Here is a 20,674-nt window from a genome sequence, read left to right on the forward strand (position 1 = left end):
AATTGAATCTTGAATCTTGAATAGTGAAAGGCCTGGATAGACTGGATGTGGAGAGGATGTTTCCACCAGTGGGAGAGTCTAAGACCAGAGAGCACAGCCTCAGAATTAAACGACGTACCTTTAGTATGGAGATGAGGAAGAATTACTTTAGTCAGAGGGTGGTGAATCTGTGGAATTCTTTGCCACAGGCGGTGGTGGAGGCCAAGTCAATGGATATTTTTAAAGTGGAGATTGACAGGTTCTTGATTAGTTCAGCTTATGTTTAGCTCAGAGATATAGCGCGGAAACAGGCCCTTCAGCCCACCGAGTCCGTGCCGACCAGCGATCCCCGCAAACTAGCCCCGCAGACACTAGGAACAATTTGACACATACACTAAGCCAATTAACCTACAAACCTGCACGTCTTTGGAGTGTGGGAGGAAACCGAAGATCTCGGAGAAAAGCCGCGCAGGTCACGGGGAGAACGTACAAACTCCGCACAGACAGCGTCCGTAGTCGGGATCGAACCTGGGTCTCCAGCGCTGCATTCGCTGTAAGGCAGCGACTCTACCGCTGCGCCACTGTGCTGGTCACAGTAGTTGGGGTGTCAAAGGTTACGGGGAGAAGGCAGGAAAGTGGGGTTGAGGGGGAAATATATCAGCTGTGGTCGAAGGGCAGACGAGCAGACTGGATGGGCAGAATGGCCTAATTCCATTCCTATGTTTCATGTATCTGGGCCAAACGTGGGCGGGTGGGACTAGCCTAGATGGGGCATCTTGGTCGGCCTGGAGGAGATGGGCTGAATGGCCTGTTTACATGCTGCATGACCCTGTGGCTCGAAGAGGTCAAAGTCAGACTTGGATCCCGTCCTGTGAAATCCCTGTATGAAGAAGTGTCTGGGCCCGAAACGTTGCCCGTTTTCTCTCCCTCCGGAGTTGCCTCCCGCCTGCCCTGCTGGTTACTCTGGCAGTTTGTGCCTCACCACACAGGTCCTTTAATCGTTCAGTGCGAGCTTGCCCCAGCTTTGGCGGTGAACTGGTTAAGAGCGACTGAGGGATTAATTTTCATTCAAGGAGGTTGGGGGGGGGGAGGGGATATAACCCAACAACCTCTGAAGAGATTCCGAACGTCCTTCATTTTACGTTCAAGGTCTGGTCTACTGAGCGCAGAGCGAGCTGCCTGCCAGCCTGCAACCCTTGCTCAGCTCTTCATAAAGCCACAAGGTCATCCTAAACCACCTTCAATCTTCCACCCCCGAGACAAGAGAGGTGGGGGACGGAGGGAAGGAGGGAAGAGGGGTTGCGGGGGCTCAGCAAGCGAGGAAGGAGGGTGGGGGGGTGGGGGTTAATGAGGAAGGCAGGGTGGGGGTGGGGGGAGCACAGGAAAAATAATAGTTAGTCAGTTAATCAGCCCAACTACACTGATGTCTCGTTGTGCATAGAGGGGGAGGGGGGGAGGGGCGGGGGAGAGAGAGAGAGAGGGAGAGAGAGAGAGGGGGATAGAGAGGGAGACCTCTTGCACTATTTCCTCGTGGAATTAGTCACAGAGCATCTGCAAGGGCGTCTATTATTTAATTAATAAAATGTACAAATGGAGCTGCTTAACAATTGGAAGCTGTGTATCCCATCGAGAGGCATTGGAATATTACAGAGGAAAATGTCAGGCACTGCACGCACGCACACGTACACATACAGGTACACACACACGTACACATACAGGTACACACACACATGCACGCGCACACACGCACACTTACACATACATGTACACACACATGCGTACACGCACTCACACATGTACACACACGTACACACACTCACACATGTACACACACACGTACACACACACTCGTACACACACATGTACACACATATGCATACACGCACTCACACATGGACCCACACACTCGTACACACACTCACACATGTACACACATGTTCACACACACACACCATTGTGCAAGTACACACATACACATACATGCACATCTCACTGTACAAGGGCACACACACACACACACACACACACACACACACACACACACACACACACACACACACACACACACACACACAAGTGCAGATACACTCGCATGTACATACACTTGTGCATTTACACAAATGCAGGTAGACAAGGAGGCATGCTTGCAGGCACATAGACATGTGTGAACAGACACATGCGGACAGACAGATTTTCCAACACACGTGATTGCACACTTTCATGCACCGGCAGGAAAGGTTTCTGAGCCAAACGCAGGCAAATGGCAGAAACTTAGGCCGGACATCCTGGTCAGCATGGGCGTGTTGGGCCGAAGGGTCTGTTTCTGTGCTGTATCACTCTATATACACTTTATATACATTTGCACTGTTATCCCACACACACTCTCACACTCACCCACCCGCACACACATACCCACACACTCGCACACTCACATACACACACGCGCTCAGATAATACACACTCACATGCACACTTGCACCCACACACTCTCACGCTCACCCACTCGCACACATCCTCACACACACACCCACACACACACACTCTCGCACACTCACATACACATGCACTCAGATAATACACTCACATGCACACTTGCACCCACACACTCTCACACTCATCCACACATACACACCCACACACACACTCTCGCACACTCACATACAAACGCAGCCAGATAATACACACACACTCGCATGCACACTTACACCCACACACACACTTTCACACACTCAAATACACACTCACACTCACGTAGACACACACCCACTCACACTCGCGTACTTACAAGCACCCAGCCCCCACACGTACACACACTCAGATGCTATTATGTATTCACTCTTTTGCACTAGATTATAGACAATAGACAATAGGTGCAGGAGTAGGCCATTCGGCCCTTCGAGCCAGCACCGCCGTTCAATGTGATCATGGCTGATCATCCCCAATCAGTACCCCGTTCCTGCCTTCTCCCCATATCACCTGACTCCGCTATCTTTAAGAGCCCTATCTAGCTCTCCCTTGAAAGTATCCAGAGAACCTGCCTCCACCGCCCTCTGAGGCAGAGACAACTATGGGTGTCAACAGCAGGCACTGTGAGTTGGTGGTGAGTCACCTCCTCAAACCACAGCAGTCCTTCTGATGAACACACACACGCACACACACGCACACACACGCACACACATACACACACGCACACACACGCACACACACGCACGCACACACACACACACGCACACACGCACGCACACACACACACACACGCACACACACACACACGCGCACTTGTCACGGGGAGAGTTCCAGGAATTAGTCCCGGTGACAATGAAGCATGGGTCACATATTCGGGGGAACTCAGCGTGACCGGCATGATCCCCGGAGAGAAGGAATGGGTGACGTTTCGAGTCGGGGACCCTCGGGATCCAGCGATGCTGCCCGTCCCGCTGAGTTACTCCAGCATTTTGTGTCTGCCGTCGGTGTAGATCAGCCGTCTGCCGTTCCTTCCCACTCATACCTTTCCAAGTCAAGGTGGTGTTCAACTAAGCGCAGGTCGATGGTTTTCCCATTCACCATCAGCTCTTGTCTAGCGAAGGGTCTCGACCCGAAACATGACCCATTCCTTCTCTCCAGAGACGCTGCCTGTCCCGCTGAGTTTAGTGTAGTTTTAGTTTAGAGATACAGCGCGGAAACAGGCCCTTCGGCCCACCGGGTCCGTGCCGACGGGCGATCACACTATCCTTCACACACTATGGGACAATTTTTTACATTTACCGAGATCTTCGGTTTCCTCCCACACTCCAAAGACGTACAGGTATGTAGGTTAATTCTTGGCTTGGTATAAGGAAAACATTTAAATTGTCCCCAGCATGTGTGAATAATAGACAAGGAGTAGGCCATTCGGCCCTTCGAGCCAGCACCGCCATTCAATGTGTTCATGGCTGATCGTCCCCAGTCAGTACCCTGTTCTCGCCTTCACCCCATATCCCCTGACTCCGCCATCTTCAAGATCCCTATCTAGCAATTGACCTACAAACCTGCGCGTCTTTGGAGTGTGGGAGGAAACCGAAGATCTCGGAGAAAACTCACGGGGAGAACAAACGTACAAACCCCGTACAGACAGCGCCCGTAGTCGGGATGGAACCCGGGTGGGTCTCCGGCGCTGCAAGGCGGCAACTCTACCACTGCGCCACCGTGACCTCCCCGGGCGTTGTGTGTGTCTCTTGTATTCCCTGGTGTGGCGGGGGGGGGGGGTCACTTGGATGGGGGTCTGGGGTGGGTGATGTGGATGGCACTTGCAGCCGTCACCGTAGCCCAGTCGTGGTGGACACACAGGTGGACAGGGGTGCCGGGCTACTTTGTCCGGGATGGCTCTAAGCTTCTTAAGTGTCGTTGGCCCTGCATTAATCCAGGCAAGTGTTCCATCACTTCTGCCTCGCGCGCTCTGCGAATGACGTAACTGTCTGGCTGGCTCAGAGGATGAGTCTGTAGATTTTAGACTTTAGTGATTCAGCACGGAAACAGGCCCTTCCGCCCACCAGGTGCGTGCCGAGCGTGAGTGTGTGTGTGCTATAGACAATAGGTGCAGGAGTAGAGGCCATTCGGCCCTTCGAGCCAGCACCGCCATTCAATGTGATCATGGCTGATCATCCACAATCAGTACCCCGTTCCTGCCTTCTCCCCATATACCCTGACTCCGCTATCTTTAAGAGCCCTATCTAACTCTCGCTTGAAAGCATCCAGAGAACCGGCCAACACCGCCCTCTGAGGCAAAGAATTCCACAGATTCACAACCCTCGGTGTGATTTTTCTGTGTGCATCCGAGTGTGAGCATGGGTCTGAGTGTGTGTGTTTGATTGGGATTGTGTGCGAAGTGTGTGAAGAAGCATGAGTGAGAAGCGTGTGAGTGTGAGAAGCGTGTGAGTGTGAGAAGCGTGTGAGTGTGCATATGACTGAGTGCACATTGGTATTTACGTGTGCAACTGAGTGTGAGCATGCATGTGAGTGTGCGCATGTGAGTGTGTGCATGTGTGTGCATTGTGAGTGTGTAAGTTGGTGTATTTATTTGTGCGTGCGTGCATGTGTGCGCGCATGATTGTGAGTGTTGATATTTACGTGTGCAGCCGTGATGGTGAATGCGCGTGTACGTGAGTGTGTGTGTGTGATTGTAAGTGTGAACAACGGTATTTGTGTGTTGGTGGGCGCGTGTGTGAGTGTGTGTGCGCATGATTGTAACCATCCACATCGGTATTTGCGTGCGAGTGTGTGTGTGAGTGTGTGTACACGGTTGTGAATGTGCCTATTTATGCATGTTTACGTGTGTGAGTGTGAGTGTGCGTGTGGCTATTTCCCCATCATTCCACACCACCTTCTTCCAAGGTGACGATCTTGGCTGACAGGCGATTGTGTTGGGAGGTGATGTGGGGGGGGGGGGGGGGGGGGGGGGGGGGGGGGGGGGGGGGGGGGGGGGAGAAGAAGGGGGGTCACAGGAGGATGGAGGTCATGGGAAGGAAGTTGGCTTTTCGGCCAGCACTGGACCACAGAGTCTTTGTTGACGCGGTCAATGTTTCAAGGACGTTCCTCCCGGCCATGAGAGTGCTGTTTGTATCAGGACTGTTCTGCTCTCCACCTCCCTCCCTCCCTCCCTCCCTCCCTCCCTCCCTCCCTCCCTCCCTCCCTCCCTCCTCTCCCTCCCTCCCTCCCTCCCGCACACTCCTACCCTCCTTCCTCTCCCCTCCCTCCCTCCCTCCTTCCCTCCCTCCCTCCCTCCCTCCGCACACTCCTACCCTCCTCTCCCTTCCCTCCCTCCCTCCCTCCCTCCCTCCCTCCCTCCCTCCCTCCCTCCTCCCTCCCTCCCTCCCTCCCTCCCTCCCTCCTCCCTCCCTCCCTCCCTCCCTCCCTCCTCCTTCCCTCCCTCCCTCCCTCCCTCCCTCCCTCCCTCCCTCACTGCGCACACTCTAAACCCTCTCTTTCTCCCCCTCCCTCCCTCCCGATCACACACCGAGCTCGCGTAAAGGGCCTGTCCCATTTTCACGACCTCTGCCGAGTTTGCCCTTGACTCACGCTCGCAGCATGGTCGTCACGAGGTCGTAGGAAGTCGTAGGGAGGTCGTAGCAGGTCGTGATGCTAGTCGTAGGCACTCGTGGCATCAAGTAGGTCGGGGCGTTTTTTCTAGCCTGATGAAAAATGTCTACGAGTAAAAAAGGTCGTGAATTAGGTCGTGAAAGTGGGACAGGCCCTGAGCACACAGAAACAAACAGGTTCAGATAAGGCCTCTATTCAATGCAGACATGGCCTATAATTCTGCGTATGAAAGAACTGCAGATGCTGGATAAAATGGACACAAAATGCTGGAGTAACTCAGCGGGTGAGCCAGCATCTATGGGGAGAAGGAATGGGTGACGTTTCGGGTCGAGACCCATCTTCAGACTATAATTCTGTTCCTTTATCAGGCTTTGACACACTGTATTGTCCTTAATCCTACTGGATGTGACACCCTTTCCCTTAACCTAAGTGAAGTGTGATGTCAATCTCAAACAATGAATAGTTATCCCAGAAAGGTGCAAGAGCTTAAATAATTTGAAAAATAAATTACTTTATTTGTTGGATGTCGACATCTTTCAAAAACTTGCATTTATTAGCACTTTTTTTTAATTGTACCACTGCTGGCAAATTGAATTTCCCTGAGGGGATTAATACAGTATATGTCTGTCTATCTATCTATCTATCCATCTATCCATCTATCCATCTATCCATCTATCCATCTATCCATCTATCCATCTATCCATCTATCCATCTATCCATCTATCCATCTATCCATCTATCCATCTATCCATCTATCCATCCATCCATCCATCCATCCATCCATCTAGTTTTAGTTTTAGAGGAACAGCATGGACAGAAAGCGCTGGAGTAACTCAGCGGGTCAGGCAGCATCTCTGGAGAATATGGATCGGTACAAAGTGCTGGAGTAACTCGGTGGGTCAGGCAGCTTCTCTGGAGAACATGGCCACACAACGTATATGGTCGAGTCATTTCAGGGTGCAATAATTCAGATCGGGGTGAAATTGGATGAGATAGATAGAGTGATACAGTGTAGAAACAGGCCCTTCTGCCCAACCTGCCCACACAGACCAACATGTCCCATCTACACTAGTCCCACCTACCTGCGTTTGGCCCATAACTCCCTAAACCTGTCCTAACTATGTACCTGTCCAAATGATTCTTAAACGTTGCAGTAGTCCCTGCCTCAACTACGTCCTCCGGCAGCTCGTTCCATATACCTACCACACTTTGTGTAAAAAGAAAGTTGCCCCTCAGGTTCCTATGAAATCTTTTCCCCCTTAAACCTATGCCCTCTGGTTCTCGATTCCCCGACTCTGGGTGAAAGACTACATTAATCTATTCCCCGCATGATCTTGTACACCTCGATAAGAACGCCCCTCACCCTCCTGGACTCTAAAGAATATAGTCCTAGCCTGCTCAACCTCTCCCTATAGCTCAGGCCCTCGGGTCCTGGCAACATCCTCTCTGTAAATCTCCTCTGTCCCCTTTTCATCTTGACATCATCTTTCCTGTAACTTGGTGATCAATACTGAACGCAAGGGTCTCGACCCATGAAAAGTCACCCATTCCCTTCTCTCCAGAGATGCTGCCTGTCCTCATGAGTTACTCCAGCATATTGTGTCTATCTTCCATTTAATGCAGCATCTTGCAGTCTGAAGAAGGGTCTCGACCCGAAACGTCACCCATTCCCTTCTCTCCAGAGATGCTGCCTGTCCCGCTGAGTTACTCCAGCATTTTGTGTCTATCTGCAGTTCATTTCGACATGTGATGTTGACCTTGTTTGCCAGTGTTGAGCAGCTTTGCATCTCTCCCTCTCTCTCTGTGTGATATTTAATCTCACACTCTTGCACACGTACTCCTAATTAAAACCACATTATCCAGGAGCTGGAGACTTGCTTGTCAGCTCGTGTTGGTGTCGGTACCTGGATGGAAGCCAGGATGGAGCTGGGTTTCACCCCCGTCCTCCCCTCCCTGGAAGCTGCTGTTAAATAATGCAGGAGTTATTCGGGAAACCTCCCCACTCGGCCTCGACAGAATCCCGATAAGATTCCCCTCGTTTTGTTCATTGCCGGCGGGGCAGGGTGGGACGGGGAAAGTCGTGCACCATTCCTTCCCATGTTCCCCCTTATGGCACTCGGTTTGAAAGGTAGAAGTTTAGTTAGTCTGAAGAAGGGTCTCGATTCGAAACGTCGCCCATTCCTTCTCTCCAGAGATGCCGCCTGTCCCGCTGAGGCTGGGACTATCATATCATTTAAGAGACATTTGGACAGGTACATGGACAGGTTAGGTTTAGAGGGATATGGGCCAGGCCTGGGCAGGAGTAGATGGGACAATAGACATAGAAACATAGACAATAGGTGCAGGAGTAGGCCATTTGGCCCTTCGAGCCTGCACCGCCATTCAATATGATTATGGCTGATCATCCAACTCAGTATCCTGTACCTGCCTTCTCTCCATACCCCCTGATCCCCTTAGCCACTGCCTCTTAGCCAATGAACTGGCCTCAACTACCTTCTGTGGCAGAGAATTCCACAGATTCACCGCTCTCTGTGTGAAAAATGTTTTTCTCATCTCGGTCCTAAAAGACTTCCCCCTTATCCTTAAGCTGTGACCCCTTGTTCTGGACTTCCCCAACATCGGGAACAATCTTCCTGCATCTAGCCTGTCCAACCCCTTAAGAATTTTGTAAGTTTAGACAATAGACAATAGGTGCAGGAGTCCCATGTTTCTTAAATGATATGATAGTCCCAGCCTCAACCACCTCCTCCGGCAGCTCGTTCCATGCACCCACCACCCTTTGTGATGATCACAATGAATGGCGGTGCTGGCTCGAAGGGCCGAATGGCCTCCTGCTGCACCTGTTTTCTATGTCTATGTCTAAAACAAAAGGTTACCCCTTAATTTCCTATCAAATCTTTCCCTTCACCTTAAACCTATCTCCTCTGGTTCACCATTCTCCAATTTGTGCAAAAGACACTGTGTTTTTACTCGATCTATTCTTCTCGTCATTATACACCTCTATAAGATCACCCCTCAGCCTCCTGCGCTCCAAGGAATAGAGTCCCAGCCTACTCAACACTACAGCCCAGTTGAAGGAACTGGTGCACTACAATGCTGAGAACTATATTCTGCAATCTGTTACTTCCCTGTTGCTTTTTGCTCTTGAACTCAGTGGGACAAGCAGCATCTGTGGAAGGAACTGTCCCAGATTCAGGGACAGTTTCTTCCCAGCCGTTATCAGGCGACTGAACCATCCTACCACAACCAGAGAGCAGTGCTGAACTACTATCTACCTCTTTGGTGACCCTTGGACTATCCTTTGCTGGCTTTACCTTGCACTAAACGTCATTCCCTTATCATGTATCTGTACACTGTAAATGGATCGATTGTAATCATGTATTGTCTTTCCGCTGACTGGATAGCACGGGACAAAAGCTTTTCACTGTACCTCGGTACACGTGACAATAAACTAAACTGAAACTGGGGGGGATGGACAGTGACTGGAAGGCAGTCTTTTCACGTTTAACCCTGTCGTGGAGCCTGAGATCTCCTTCATCCTCCAAACCCCATTGTAAATATAATGTTACAAAAGTGGGCGGCCCAGTGGCGCAGCGGGTAGAACCACTGCCTCACAGCGCCAGAGACCCAGGTTCAATCCTTACCTCGGCTGCCGTCCGTGTGGTGTTTGCACGTTCTCCCACATCCTAAAGAGGTGCGGGTTTGTAGGTCAATTGGCCCTCTGTACACATTGTCCCTAGTGTGTTGGGATTGGATGACGAAGTGGGATAGCACCGAGCTATTGTGAACGGGTGATTGTTGGCTGGTTGAAAAACCCACCTGTTTTCATGCTGTATCTCTGAACTGAACCAACGATATCTAAGGATTATACTAGAATGAGTTTTAAAGCTATCGGGGAACCCAGGCTCTGCACTTGAGAATTTCAAGGGTAGAAGCATAGAAAATAGGTACATGAGTCGGCCACTCGGCCCTTCAAGTCGGCACCGCCATTCTATATCATCATGGTATATTGTTGATAAATCTTTAAAATAGGTTTTTCATTGTTAAAGAAATCAAGAGACCTAGAGTTAGTGGAGAAAAGTGGTGCTGGGATAAAAACAAAAATGTCATTAAATGATACAGCGTGGAAACATGAGGGAAGGAACTGCAGATGCTGGTTTACACCGAGATAGACACAAAATGACAATAGACAATAGGTGCAGGAGTCGGCCATTCAGCCCTTCGAGCCAGCACCGCCATTCAATGTGATCATGGCTGATCATCCTCAATCAGTACCCCGTTCCTGCCTTCTCCCCATATCCCCTGACTCCGCTATCTTTAAGAGCCCTATCTAGCTCTCTCTTGAAAGCATCCAGAGAACCTGTCTTCACAGGCAGAGAATTCCACAGACTCACCACTCTCTGTGAGAAAAAGTGTTTCCTCGTCTCCGTTCTAAATGGCTTACCCCTTATTCTTAAACTGTGTGGCCCCAGGTTCTGGACTCCCCCAAATGCTGGAGCAACTGAAGTTGGAGTTCAGTCTGAAGAAGTGTCTCGACCTGAAACTTCACCCATTCCTTCTATCCGGAGATGCTGCCTGTCCCGCTAGGTTTTAGTTTAGTTTAGAGATACAGCGCTGAAACAGGCCCTTCAGCCCACCGAGTCCGCACCGACCAGCGATCTCCGCACACTAACGCTATCCTACGCACACTAGGTAAAATTAGGCTGTGGGAGGAAACTGAAGATCACGGAGAAAACCCATGCGGTCACGGGGAGAACGTATAAATCCCTTACATGATTTGTAGATTGAGGGGGGATCTTATAGAAACGTACAAAATTCTTAAGGGGTTGGCCAGGCTAGATGCAGGAAGATTGTTCCCGACATTGGGGAAGTCCAGGACAAGGGGTCACAGTTTAAGAATAAGGGGGAAATCTTTTAGGACCGAGATGAGAAAACCATTTTTCACACAGAGAGTGGTGAATCTGTGGAATTCTCTGCCACAGAAGGCAGTTGAGGCCGGTTCATTGGCTATATTTAAGAGGGAGTTAGATGTGGCCCTTGTGGCTAAAGTGATCAGGGGGTATGGAGAGAAGGCAGGGATGGGATACTGGGTTGGATGATCAGCCATGATCACATTGAATGGCGGTGCTGGCTCGAGGGGCCGAATGGCCTACTCCTGCACCTATTGTCTATTGTTTATTGTCTCCCGCTGTGTCACCATGCCGCCTCTTATCTTAAGGGATAAGAGCAAAGTCTTTCTTTACTTAGTGAATTGCCCTCCCATGCAGGTGACGGAGAGAAGGTACAAGCTCCGTACAGACAGCACCCGCAGTCAGTATTGAACTAGTGTCTCTCTCACCGTAAGCGCTTTAAGGCAGCAACTCTACCGCTGCGCCACCGTGCCGCCCATTACGCCAGTATTTCGTGTCCTCCTTTTACACATAGTTTTAACGAGTCGGGAAATAGCTAAGAATATCAGCCTGAAGAAGGGTCTCGACCCGAAACGTCACCCATTCCTTCGCTCCATAGATGCTGCCTGTCCCCGCTGAGTTACTCCAGCTTTTTGTGTCTACCTTCAGGCTTGGACTCGCATCTTCTCTCCCTGACACCGAATGTAAAACGGTGTCATACTGTGATCAAAGTAAATGTTTAAGGAAGAACTGCAGATGCTGGAAAATCGAAGGTAGACAAAAATGCTGGAGAAACTCAGTGGGTGCAGCAGCATTTGTGGAGCGAAGGAAATAGGCGACGTTTCGGGTCGAGGCTCTTCAAAGTAATGATGGACACCCTCATTGAGATCATTAATTAATCCTTTTTCATTGCACAATGCCAGGTCGAATATAGCCCGCCCTCTCGTTGGTTCCAGAACATTCTGTTCTGAGGAACTGTCCCAAAAAGCACTCTGTGAAATTCTCATCTCAACTTTCTTGTACATCTGAATATTTACAGTCCTTATGTGGATTGTTAGCCCTGTCATTAACAACCGCATATGACGACATTTGGACAGGTACGTGGATAGGACAGGTGTAGAGGGATTTGGGCCAAATGCTGGCCCGCGTGTGGGACTAGTATAGATGGGGCATGTTGGTCGGCAGAGTGGTCCTGAACTGAAGAAGGGTTTCGGCCCGAAAAGTTGCCTATTTCCTCCGCTCCATAGATGCTGTCTACCTTCGATTATCCAGTATCTGCAGTTCCTTCTTAAACTACTATCTACCTCATTGGAGAACCTCGGACTAGTTTTAATCGGACTTTACTGGACTGTATCTTGCACTGAACGTTTTGCCCCTTAGTCCTGTATCTGCACACTGTGGACGGCTCGATTATAATCATGGACAGTCTTTCCGCTGACTGGTTAGCACGCAACAAAACACCTCGGTACACGTGACAATTATGTAGAACGAAACTAAAGTTTGCGGTAAGTTTTACAGGCACTATTTCTGCCCGTCAACAGTGTTCCACCCCAGTGCAATGAGGGATTTGTTGCATTGTTGTAAGGAGGGGGAGGGGAAAATGTTATTTAAACAGTGTGCTTAGTGGGGGAGTGCGATCGGGGAGAGGTGACGAGTGGGGGTAGAGGGGAGAGGAGAGAGAAGAGGGAGGGTGGGTGAAGAGGAGGGGGTTGAGGGCAAATGAGCCGCGCCTGCGCAGTTGGGGGCTATGGGTGAGTGGTGGAATATTGGGTTGGGGGAACGGGTTGTGTTGGGGGAACGGGTTGTGTTGGGGGAATGGGGGTGAGTGGTGGAAATGGGTTGCATTGGGAGCTATGGGTGAGTGGTGGAATATTGCGTTGGGGAAGGAGTTGTGTTTGGGGATCGGGTGAGTGGTGGAATATTGCGTTGGGGGAACGGAGGTGAGTGATTGGTGGGTGAGTGGTGGAAATGGGTTGCATTGGGAGCTATGGATGAGTGGTGGAATATTACGTTGGGGAAGGGGTTGTCTTGGGGGATCGGGTGAGTGGTGGAATATTGGTTGGGGGAACGGAGGTGAGTGATGGAAATGGGTTGCGTTGGGGGCTATGGGAGAGTGGTGGAATATTGGGTTGGGGGAAGGGGATCCGTTGCGGGATCGGGTGAGTGGTGGAATATTGCATTGGGGGAAAGGGGCCCACTTGGGTCCCACTTGGGTCTAGTCATTCATAAATCTGTACTGATGCTGCTTGATTATATTAGGATCTTTTAGCTCTACATCTGCAACCTCTTTAATAATAGTTTCCAGTATTTGCCCAATCATAGATATTAAACTAAGTGGCCAGTGACATCCTGATTTTCTGTCTCCCTCCATTCTTAAATTATTTCTGGTTCTTGAGTCTGTTATAATGTGAAGATTTTCTGGAGGATTTTACGAGGATGTTGCCAGGACTAGAGGGTGTAAGCTATAGGGAGAGGTTGAGTAGGCTGGGTCTCTATTCCTTGGAGCGCAGGAGGATGAGGGGTGATCTCATAGAGGTGTACAAAATCATGAGAGGAATAGATCGGGTAGATGCACAGTCTTTTGCCCAGAGTAGGTGAATCAGCCATTAGGCTATTAAACTCGCCATCAGACAAACTCTGAACAATAACAGCCTATTGCACTTTATCTGTTTATTTATTGTGTGTATAACCATATAACCATATAACAATTACAGCACGGAAACAGGCCATCTTGGCCCTACAAGTCCATGCCGAACAACTTTTTTCCCTTAGCCCCACCTGCCTGCACTCATACCATAACCCTCCATTCCCTTCTCATCCATATGCCTATCCAATTTATTTTTAAATGATACCAACGAACCTGCCTCCACCACTTCCACTGGAAGCTCATTCCACACCGCTACCACTCTCTGAGTAAAGAAGTTCCCCCTCATGTTACCCCTAAACTTCTGTCCCTTAATTCTGAAGTCATGTCCTCTTATTTGAATCTTCCCTATTCTCAAAGGGAAAAGCTTGTCCACATCAACTCTGTCTATCCCTCTCATCATTTTAAAGACCTCTATCAAGTCCCCCCTTAACCTTCTGCGCTCCAGAGAATAAAGACCTAACTTATTCAACCTTTCTCTGTAACTTAGTTGTTGAAACCCAGGCAACATTCTAGTAAATCTCCTCTGTACTCTCTCTATTTTGTTGACATCCTTCCTATAATTGGGCGACCAAAATTGTACACCATACTCCAGATTTGGTCTCACCAATGCCTTGTACAATTTTAACATTACATCCCAGCTTCTATACTCAATGCTCTGATTTATAAAGGCTAGCATACCAAAAGCTTTCTTTACCACCCTGTCTATATGAGATTCCACCTTCAAGGAACTATGCACGGTTATTCCCAGATCCCTCTGTTCAACTTCATTCTTCAATTCCCTACCATTTACCATGTACGTCCTATTTTGATTTGTCCTGCCAAGGTGTAGCACCTCACATTTATCAGCATTAAACTCCATCTGCCATCTTTCAGCCCATTCTTCCAAATGGCCTAAATCACTCTGTAGACTTTGGAAATCCTCTTCATTATCCACAACACCCCCTATCTTGGTATCATCTGCATACTTACTAATCCAATTTACCACACCTTCATCCAGATCATTGATGTACATGACAAACAACAAAGGACCCAACACAGATCCCTGAGGCACCCCACTAGTCACCTGCCTCCAACCCGACAAACAGCCATCCACCATTACCCTCTGGCGTCTCCCATTCAGCCACTGTTGAATCCATCTTGCTATTCCTGCATTTATACCCAACAGTTGAACCTTCTTAACCAACCTTCCACGAGGAACCTTGTCAAAGGCCTTACTAAAGTCCATATAGACAACATCCACTGCTTTACCCTCGTCAATTTCCCTAGTAACCTCTTCAAAAAATCCAAGAAGATTAGTCAAACATGACCTTCCAGGCACAAATCCATGTTGACTGTTCCTAATCAGACCCTGTTTATCCAGATGCTTATATATATTATCTCTAAGTATATTTTCTATTAATTTGCCCACCACTGAAGTCAAACTAACAGGTCTATAATTGCTAGGTTTACTCTTAGAACCCTTTTCAAACAATGGAACAACATGCGCAGTATGCCAATCCTCGGGGACTATTCCCGTTTCTAATGACATTTGAAATATTTCTGTCATAGCCCCGGCTCTTTCTACACTAACTTCCCTCAATGTCCTAGGGAATATCCTGTCAGGACCTGGAGACTTATCCACTTTTATATTTTTCAAAAGTGTCAGTACTTCTTTTACTTTGAAACTCATAGTATCCATAGCTACTCTACTAGTTTCCCTTACCTCACATAATTCAATATCCTCTCCTTGGTGAATACCGAAGAAAAGAAATTGTTCAATATCTTCCCCATCTCTTTTGGCTCTGCAGATAGCTGTCTACTCTATCTCTCCAATGGACCAATTTTATTCCTCGTTATCCTTTTGCTATTAATATAGCTGTAGAAACCTTTTGGATTTACTTTCACCTTACTTGCCAAAGCAACCTCATATCTTCTTTTAGCTTTTCTAATTTCTTTCTTAAGATTCTTTTTACATTCCTTATACTCCTCAAGCACCTCATTTACTTCATGCTGCCTATAATTATTGTAGATCTCCCTCTTTTTCCGAACAAGATGTCCAATTTCCCTTGAAAACCAGGGCTCTTTCCAATTTTTACTGTTTCCTTTCAACCGAACAGGAACATAAAGATTCTGTACTCTTAAAATTTCCCCTTTAATTGTCCTCCATTTCTCTTCTACATCCTTCCCATAAAACAAAATGTCCCAGTTCACTCCTTTTAAATCATATATATGGTCTATGGTATATAGACACACTGAACTTTTATCTCCTGTTCCGTGTTATGTTTACATATTCTGTTGAGCTGCAGCAAACAAGAATTTCATTGTCCCATCTGGGACACATGACAATAAAACTCTCTTGAATCTAGACTTGAGGACATAGGTTTTAGGTGAAGGGGGAAATATTGAATAGGAATCTTAGGGGTAACTTTTTTCACACAATGAGTGGTGGGTGTATGGAACGAGCTGCCAGAGGAGGTAGTTGAGGCTGGTAGTTAAGAAACAGTTAGACAGGTACATGGATAGGACAGGTTTGGAAGGATATGGACCAAGCGCAGGCAGGTCCTACAGATTGATCTACAGGTGGGACTAGTGTAGCTGGGACATGTTGGCAAGTTGGGCCACAGGGCCTGTTTCCACACTGTATGACTCTTTGACCAACTAATGCGTTGAGAACATTAATGTGGCATAAGAATTAATGTCGACTGACTATCTCTGCGATCTTACTGTGTGCAAATTTGGCCAATGTATTTCCAACGTTACTGATCAAGCTTCATAAATGGGGCGGCACGGTGGCGCAGCGGTAGAGTTGCTGCCTCACAGCGACAGAGACCCCGGGTTCCATCCTGACTACGGGCGCTGTCTGCACGGAGTTTGCACGTTCTCCCCGTGACCCGCGTGCGTTTTCTCCGAGATCTCCGGTTTCCTCCCACGCTCCAAAGACGTGCAGGTTTGTAGGTTCATTGGCTTGGCACCAATGAAAAATTGTCCCAAGTGTGTGTAGGATAGTGTTAGTGTGCGGGGATCGCTGGTCGGTGCGGACTCGGTGGGCCGAAGGGCCTGTTTCTGCGCTGTATCTCTAAACTAAACTCAAATAGAAATTAAGCGAAGTGGCTTTTGACATCCTGGTCGTTCTATCCCCCGCCTTTCTTGAATTGGGGCGGTATATTTGTAGTTCTTGAGTTTGCGAGTCTGTTTTCAGAATGTGACGAATTTTGGAAGAATGACCAACTAAATCGTTGAGAACATTAATGTGGCATGATAAATCATATTTGTCGACTGGCTATCTCTGCGATCTCGCTGTGGCGTGAATCTTGTGTGAAGGTTTGGCCAATGTGATTCCAACGTTAGTGATCCAGCTTCATAAATTCACGATGGCGCAGCGGTAGAGTTGCTGCCTTACAGCGACAGAGACCCCGGTTCGATCCCGACATACGGGTGCTGTCCTTTTAGAATTTGTACGTTCTCCCTGTGAACTGCGTGGATTTACCCCGGGTGCTCCGGTTTCCTCCCACTCTCCAAAGACGTACAGGTTTGTAGATTAAATGTTTAAGAAGGAACTGCAGATGCTGGAAAATCGAAGGTAGACAAAAGTGCTGGAGAAACTCAGGGGGTGCAGCAGCATCTATGGAGCAAAGGAAATAGGCAACATTTCGGGCAGAAGTCTGAAGAAGGGTTTCAGCCCAAAACGTTGCCTATTTCCTTCGCTCCATAGATGCTGCCGCACCCGCTGAGTTTCTCCAGCACTTTTGTCTACCTTAAGGTTTGTAGATTAATTGGCTTTGGTAAAAATTGTAAATTGTCCCTGGTGTGTGTAGGATAGTGCTGATGTGCGGGGATCGCTGGTCGGCACGGACTTGGTGGGCTAAAGGGCCTCTTTCCGCCTGTATCTCAAAAGTCCAAAATGTTTCATAAGGTGGTAAGGAATAGGAGTAGAATTAGGCCATTCGGCCCATCATCTACTCCGCCATTCAATCATGGCTGATCTATCTCTCCCTCCTAACCCCATTCTCCTGCCTTCTACCCATAACCTCTGACACCCGTACTAATCAAGAATCTATCTATCTCTGCCTTAAAAATATCCACTGACTTGGCCTCCACAGCCTTTATGTGGCAAAGAATCCCACAGATTCACCACCCTCTGACTGAAGAAATTCCTCCTCATCTCCTTCCTAAAGGAACGTCCTTTAATTCTGAGGCCGTGACCTCTAGTCCTAAACTCTCCCACTAGTGGAAACATCCTCTCCACATCCACTCTATCCAGGCCTTTCACTATTCTGTAAGTTTCAATGAGGTCCCCCCCTCATCTGAACTCCATCTTCATAGATGTTGAGGTGGGCTTGTGGGGTAGGGATGGGCGTGGGGTGGAGGGAGACAGTGAATTACCGAATATTGAAAGGCCTGGGTTGAATGGATGCGGAGAGGATGATGGGGAGGATGCGTCCACTAGTGGGAGAGTCTGGGACCAGAGGTCGTAGCCTCAGAACAAAAGGGCGCTCCTTCCATTGGAGTGTTGGACAGGGTGCGGGGATGCGGTGATGGGTGGAATGTGACAATGCGTGGATGGGAAAAATGTGTGTAAGGGCGTGGGGGTGTGCGTGTGGGTACAGGTCTCGGTGCGCGGGTGTGTGCCTGTGCCTGGGCATCTTGTGTGTGGGTGAGGGGCTAACCTCCCGTGAGCCAGCTTTGAAGGTCACCTCTCTCTCGGGGCACGAGGGTGAGACACCTCTGCACCAACTCACCCTGTGAGGTCATCAACATGGCTTCTGGCACTGCGATCCTCTGCGATGACAAAACGTCTAAAAATAAACGCATTGCACTTTTTAATATATATATATATCATTTGAATCGCAGTGAAGGAAAGGTTCCTCTCCTCTGCCCAGAGGCTTTGCAGACAAATCACCAGCGTGAGGTTTTATTTCATTTAAGTTTAATACCATTTGGTGGATGGGATCCAATGTAAAGTGGCCAATAAATATAGGATTGTCGGTGGCCTGTCCGGCAATGAGCTATTTCTCCAGGGACTGCAGCGAGTGTGGGCCTTGCGCCTTCTTGCGGCTGGGGTGAGATCAAGGTAGGGCAGCTGAGGAGATTTTGATAGGACGAGGGGAAGGCGAGCTGATGTTCGGTGGGAACTCCGAGGCCCGGATGGAGAGGATGCGGAGGCGACGTTTCCGCTCGAGGGAGAGTCCAGGACCAGAGGCCACGGCCTCAGAATTGAAGGACGGACGTCCGTTCCTTCAGGAAGGAGATGAGGAAGAATTTCAAGGGAGAGCTAGATAGGGCTCTTGAAAATAGCAGAGTCAGGAGATATGGGGAGAAGGCAGGAACGGGGTACTGATTGGGGATGATCAGCCATGATCACATTGAATGGCGGTGCTGGCTCGAAGGGCCGAATGGCCTACTCCTGCACCTATTATCTATTGTCTATAATTTCTTTAGTCAGAGGGTGGTGAATCTGTGGAATTCTTTGCCACAGAAGGCTGCGGAGGCCAAGTCAATGGATATTTTTAAGGCAGAGATAGATAGATTCTTGATTAGTACGGGGTGTCAGGGGTTATGGGGAGAAGGCAGGAGAATGGGGTTCGGAGGGAGACATATAGATCAACCATGATTGAATGGCGGATCAGACTTGATGGGCCGAATGGCCTAATTCTGCACCTATCACTTATGACCTTATGACCATAAGGGCGGCACGGTGGCGCAGGGGAAGAGTTGCTGCCTCACAGCGCCAGAGACCCGGGTTCGATCCAAACAGTGTTGTTTAGTTTAGTTTTAGAGATACAGCACGGAAACAGGCCCTTCGGCCCACCGAGTCCGCGCCGACCAGCGATCCCCGCACACTAACACTATCCTGCACACACATACACTCGGGACATTTTTACATTTACCAAAGCCAATTAACCTTGCAAACCTGCACGTCTTTGGAGTGTGGGAGGAAACCGAAGATCTCAGAGAAAACCCAGGCAGGTCACGGGGAAAACGTGCAAACTCCGTACAGGCAGCCGGGTCGAACCTGGGTCTCCGGCGCTGCATTCGCCGTAAGTCAGCAACTCTACCGCTGCACCACTGTGACAAGCTTCACTCTGTATCTAACCCCATCTCAAATTTTGGTTCTGGGTGTGGACATTTGTACTCTCTAGTGCGTGTTTTCTTCACCCCAATTGCTCATAAGTTCACCAGTTTTAGGAGCATAATTAATCCATTCGGCCCATCAAGTCCGCTCGGCCGTTCTATCATGTCTGATCTATCGCTCCCTCTAAACCCCATTCTCCTGCCTTCTCCCCATAACCCCTGACACCCGTACTAATCAAGAGAGGCTCACACCTATTAAGTTAAGAAGTAAACAGTGGTCTTTCCGCTGACTGGTTAGCACGTTACAAAAGCTTTTCACTGTACCTCGGTCCACGTGACAATAAACTAAACTGAACTGAACTCTCAACCCAATTCACCTTCCTGCCTTTCCACGCTCTATGACTCTATGACACCCCTGGTCCCAAAGGTTTGTCCATTGAAGTATTGGTGCAGTAGAACTGAAGATGGAGCATCTGTGTAGGAAGGAACTGCAGATGCTGGTTTAAACCGAAGATCGACACAAAAATCTGAAGTAACTCAGCGGGACAGGCAGCATCTCTGGAGAGAAGGAATGGGTGACGTTTCGGGTCGAGACCCTTCTTCTGAATGGGTGACTTTTCGGGTCGAGACCCTTCTTCTGAAGAAGGGTCTCGAACCGAAACGTCATCCGTTCCTTCTCTCCAGAGATGCTGCCTGTCCCGCTGAGTTACTCCATTGAATGGCGATAGAAACATAGAAACATAGAAAATAGGTGCAGGAGTAGGCCATTCAGCCCTTCGAGTCTGCACCGCCATCCATTATGATCATGGCTGATCATCCAACTCAGTATCCCATCCCTGCCTTCTCTCCATACCCCCTGATCCCTTTAGCCACAAGGGCCACATCTAAATCCCTCTTAAATATAGCCAATGAACTGGCCTCAAATACCTTCTGTGGCAGAGAATGCCACAGATTCACCACTCTCTGTGTAAAAAATGATTTTCTCATCTCTGTCCTAAAAGACTTCCCTCTTATCCTTAAACTGTGACCCCTT

The sequence above is a fragment of the Amblyraja radiata genome, chromosome 14, assembly GCF_010909765.2.
Source record: "Amblyraja radiata isolate CabotCenter1 chromosome 14, sAmbRad1.1.pri, whole genome shotgun sequence".
Taxonomy (NCBI): Eukaryota; Metazoa; Chordata; class Chondrichthyes; order Rajiformes; family Rajidae; genus Amblyraja; species Amblyraja radiata.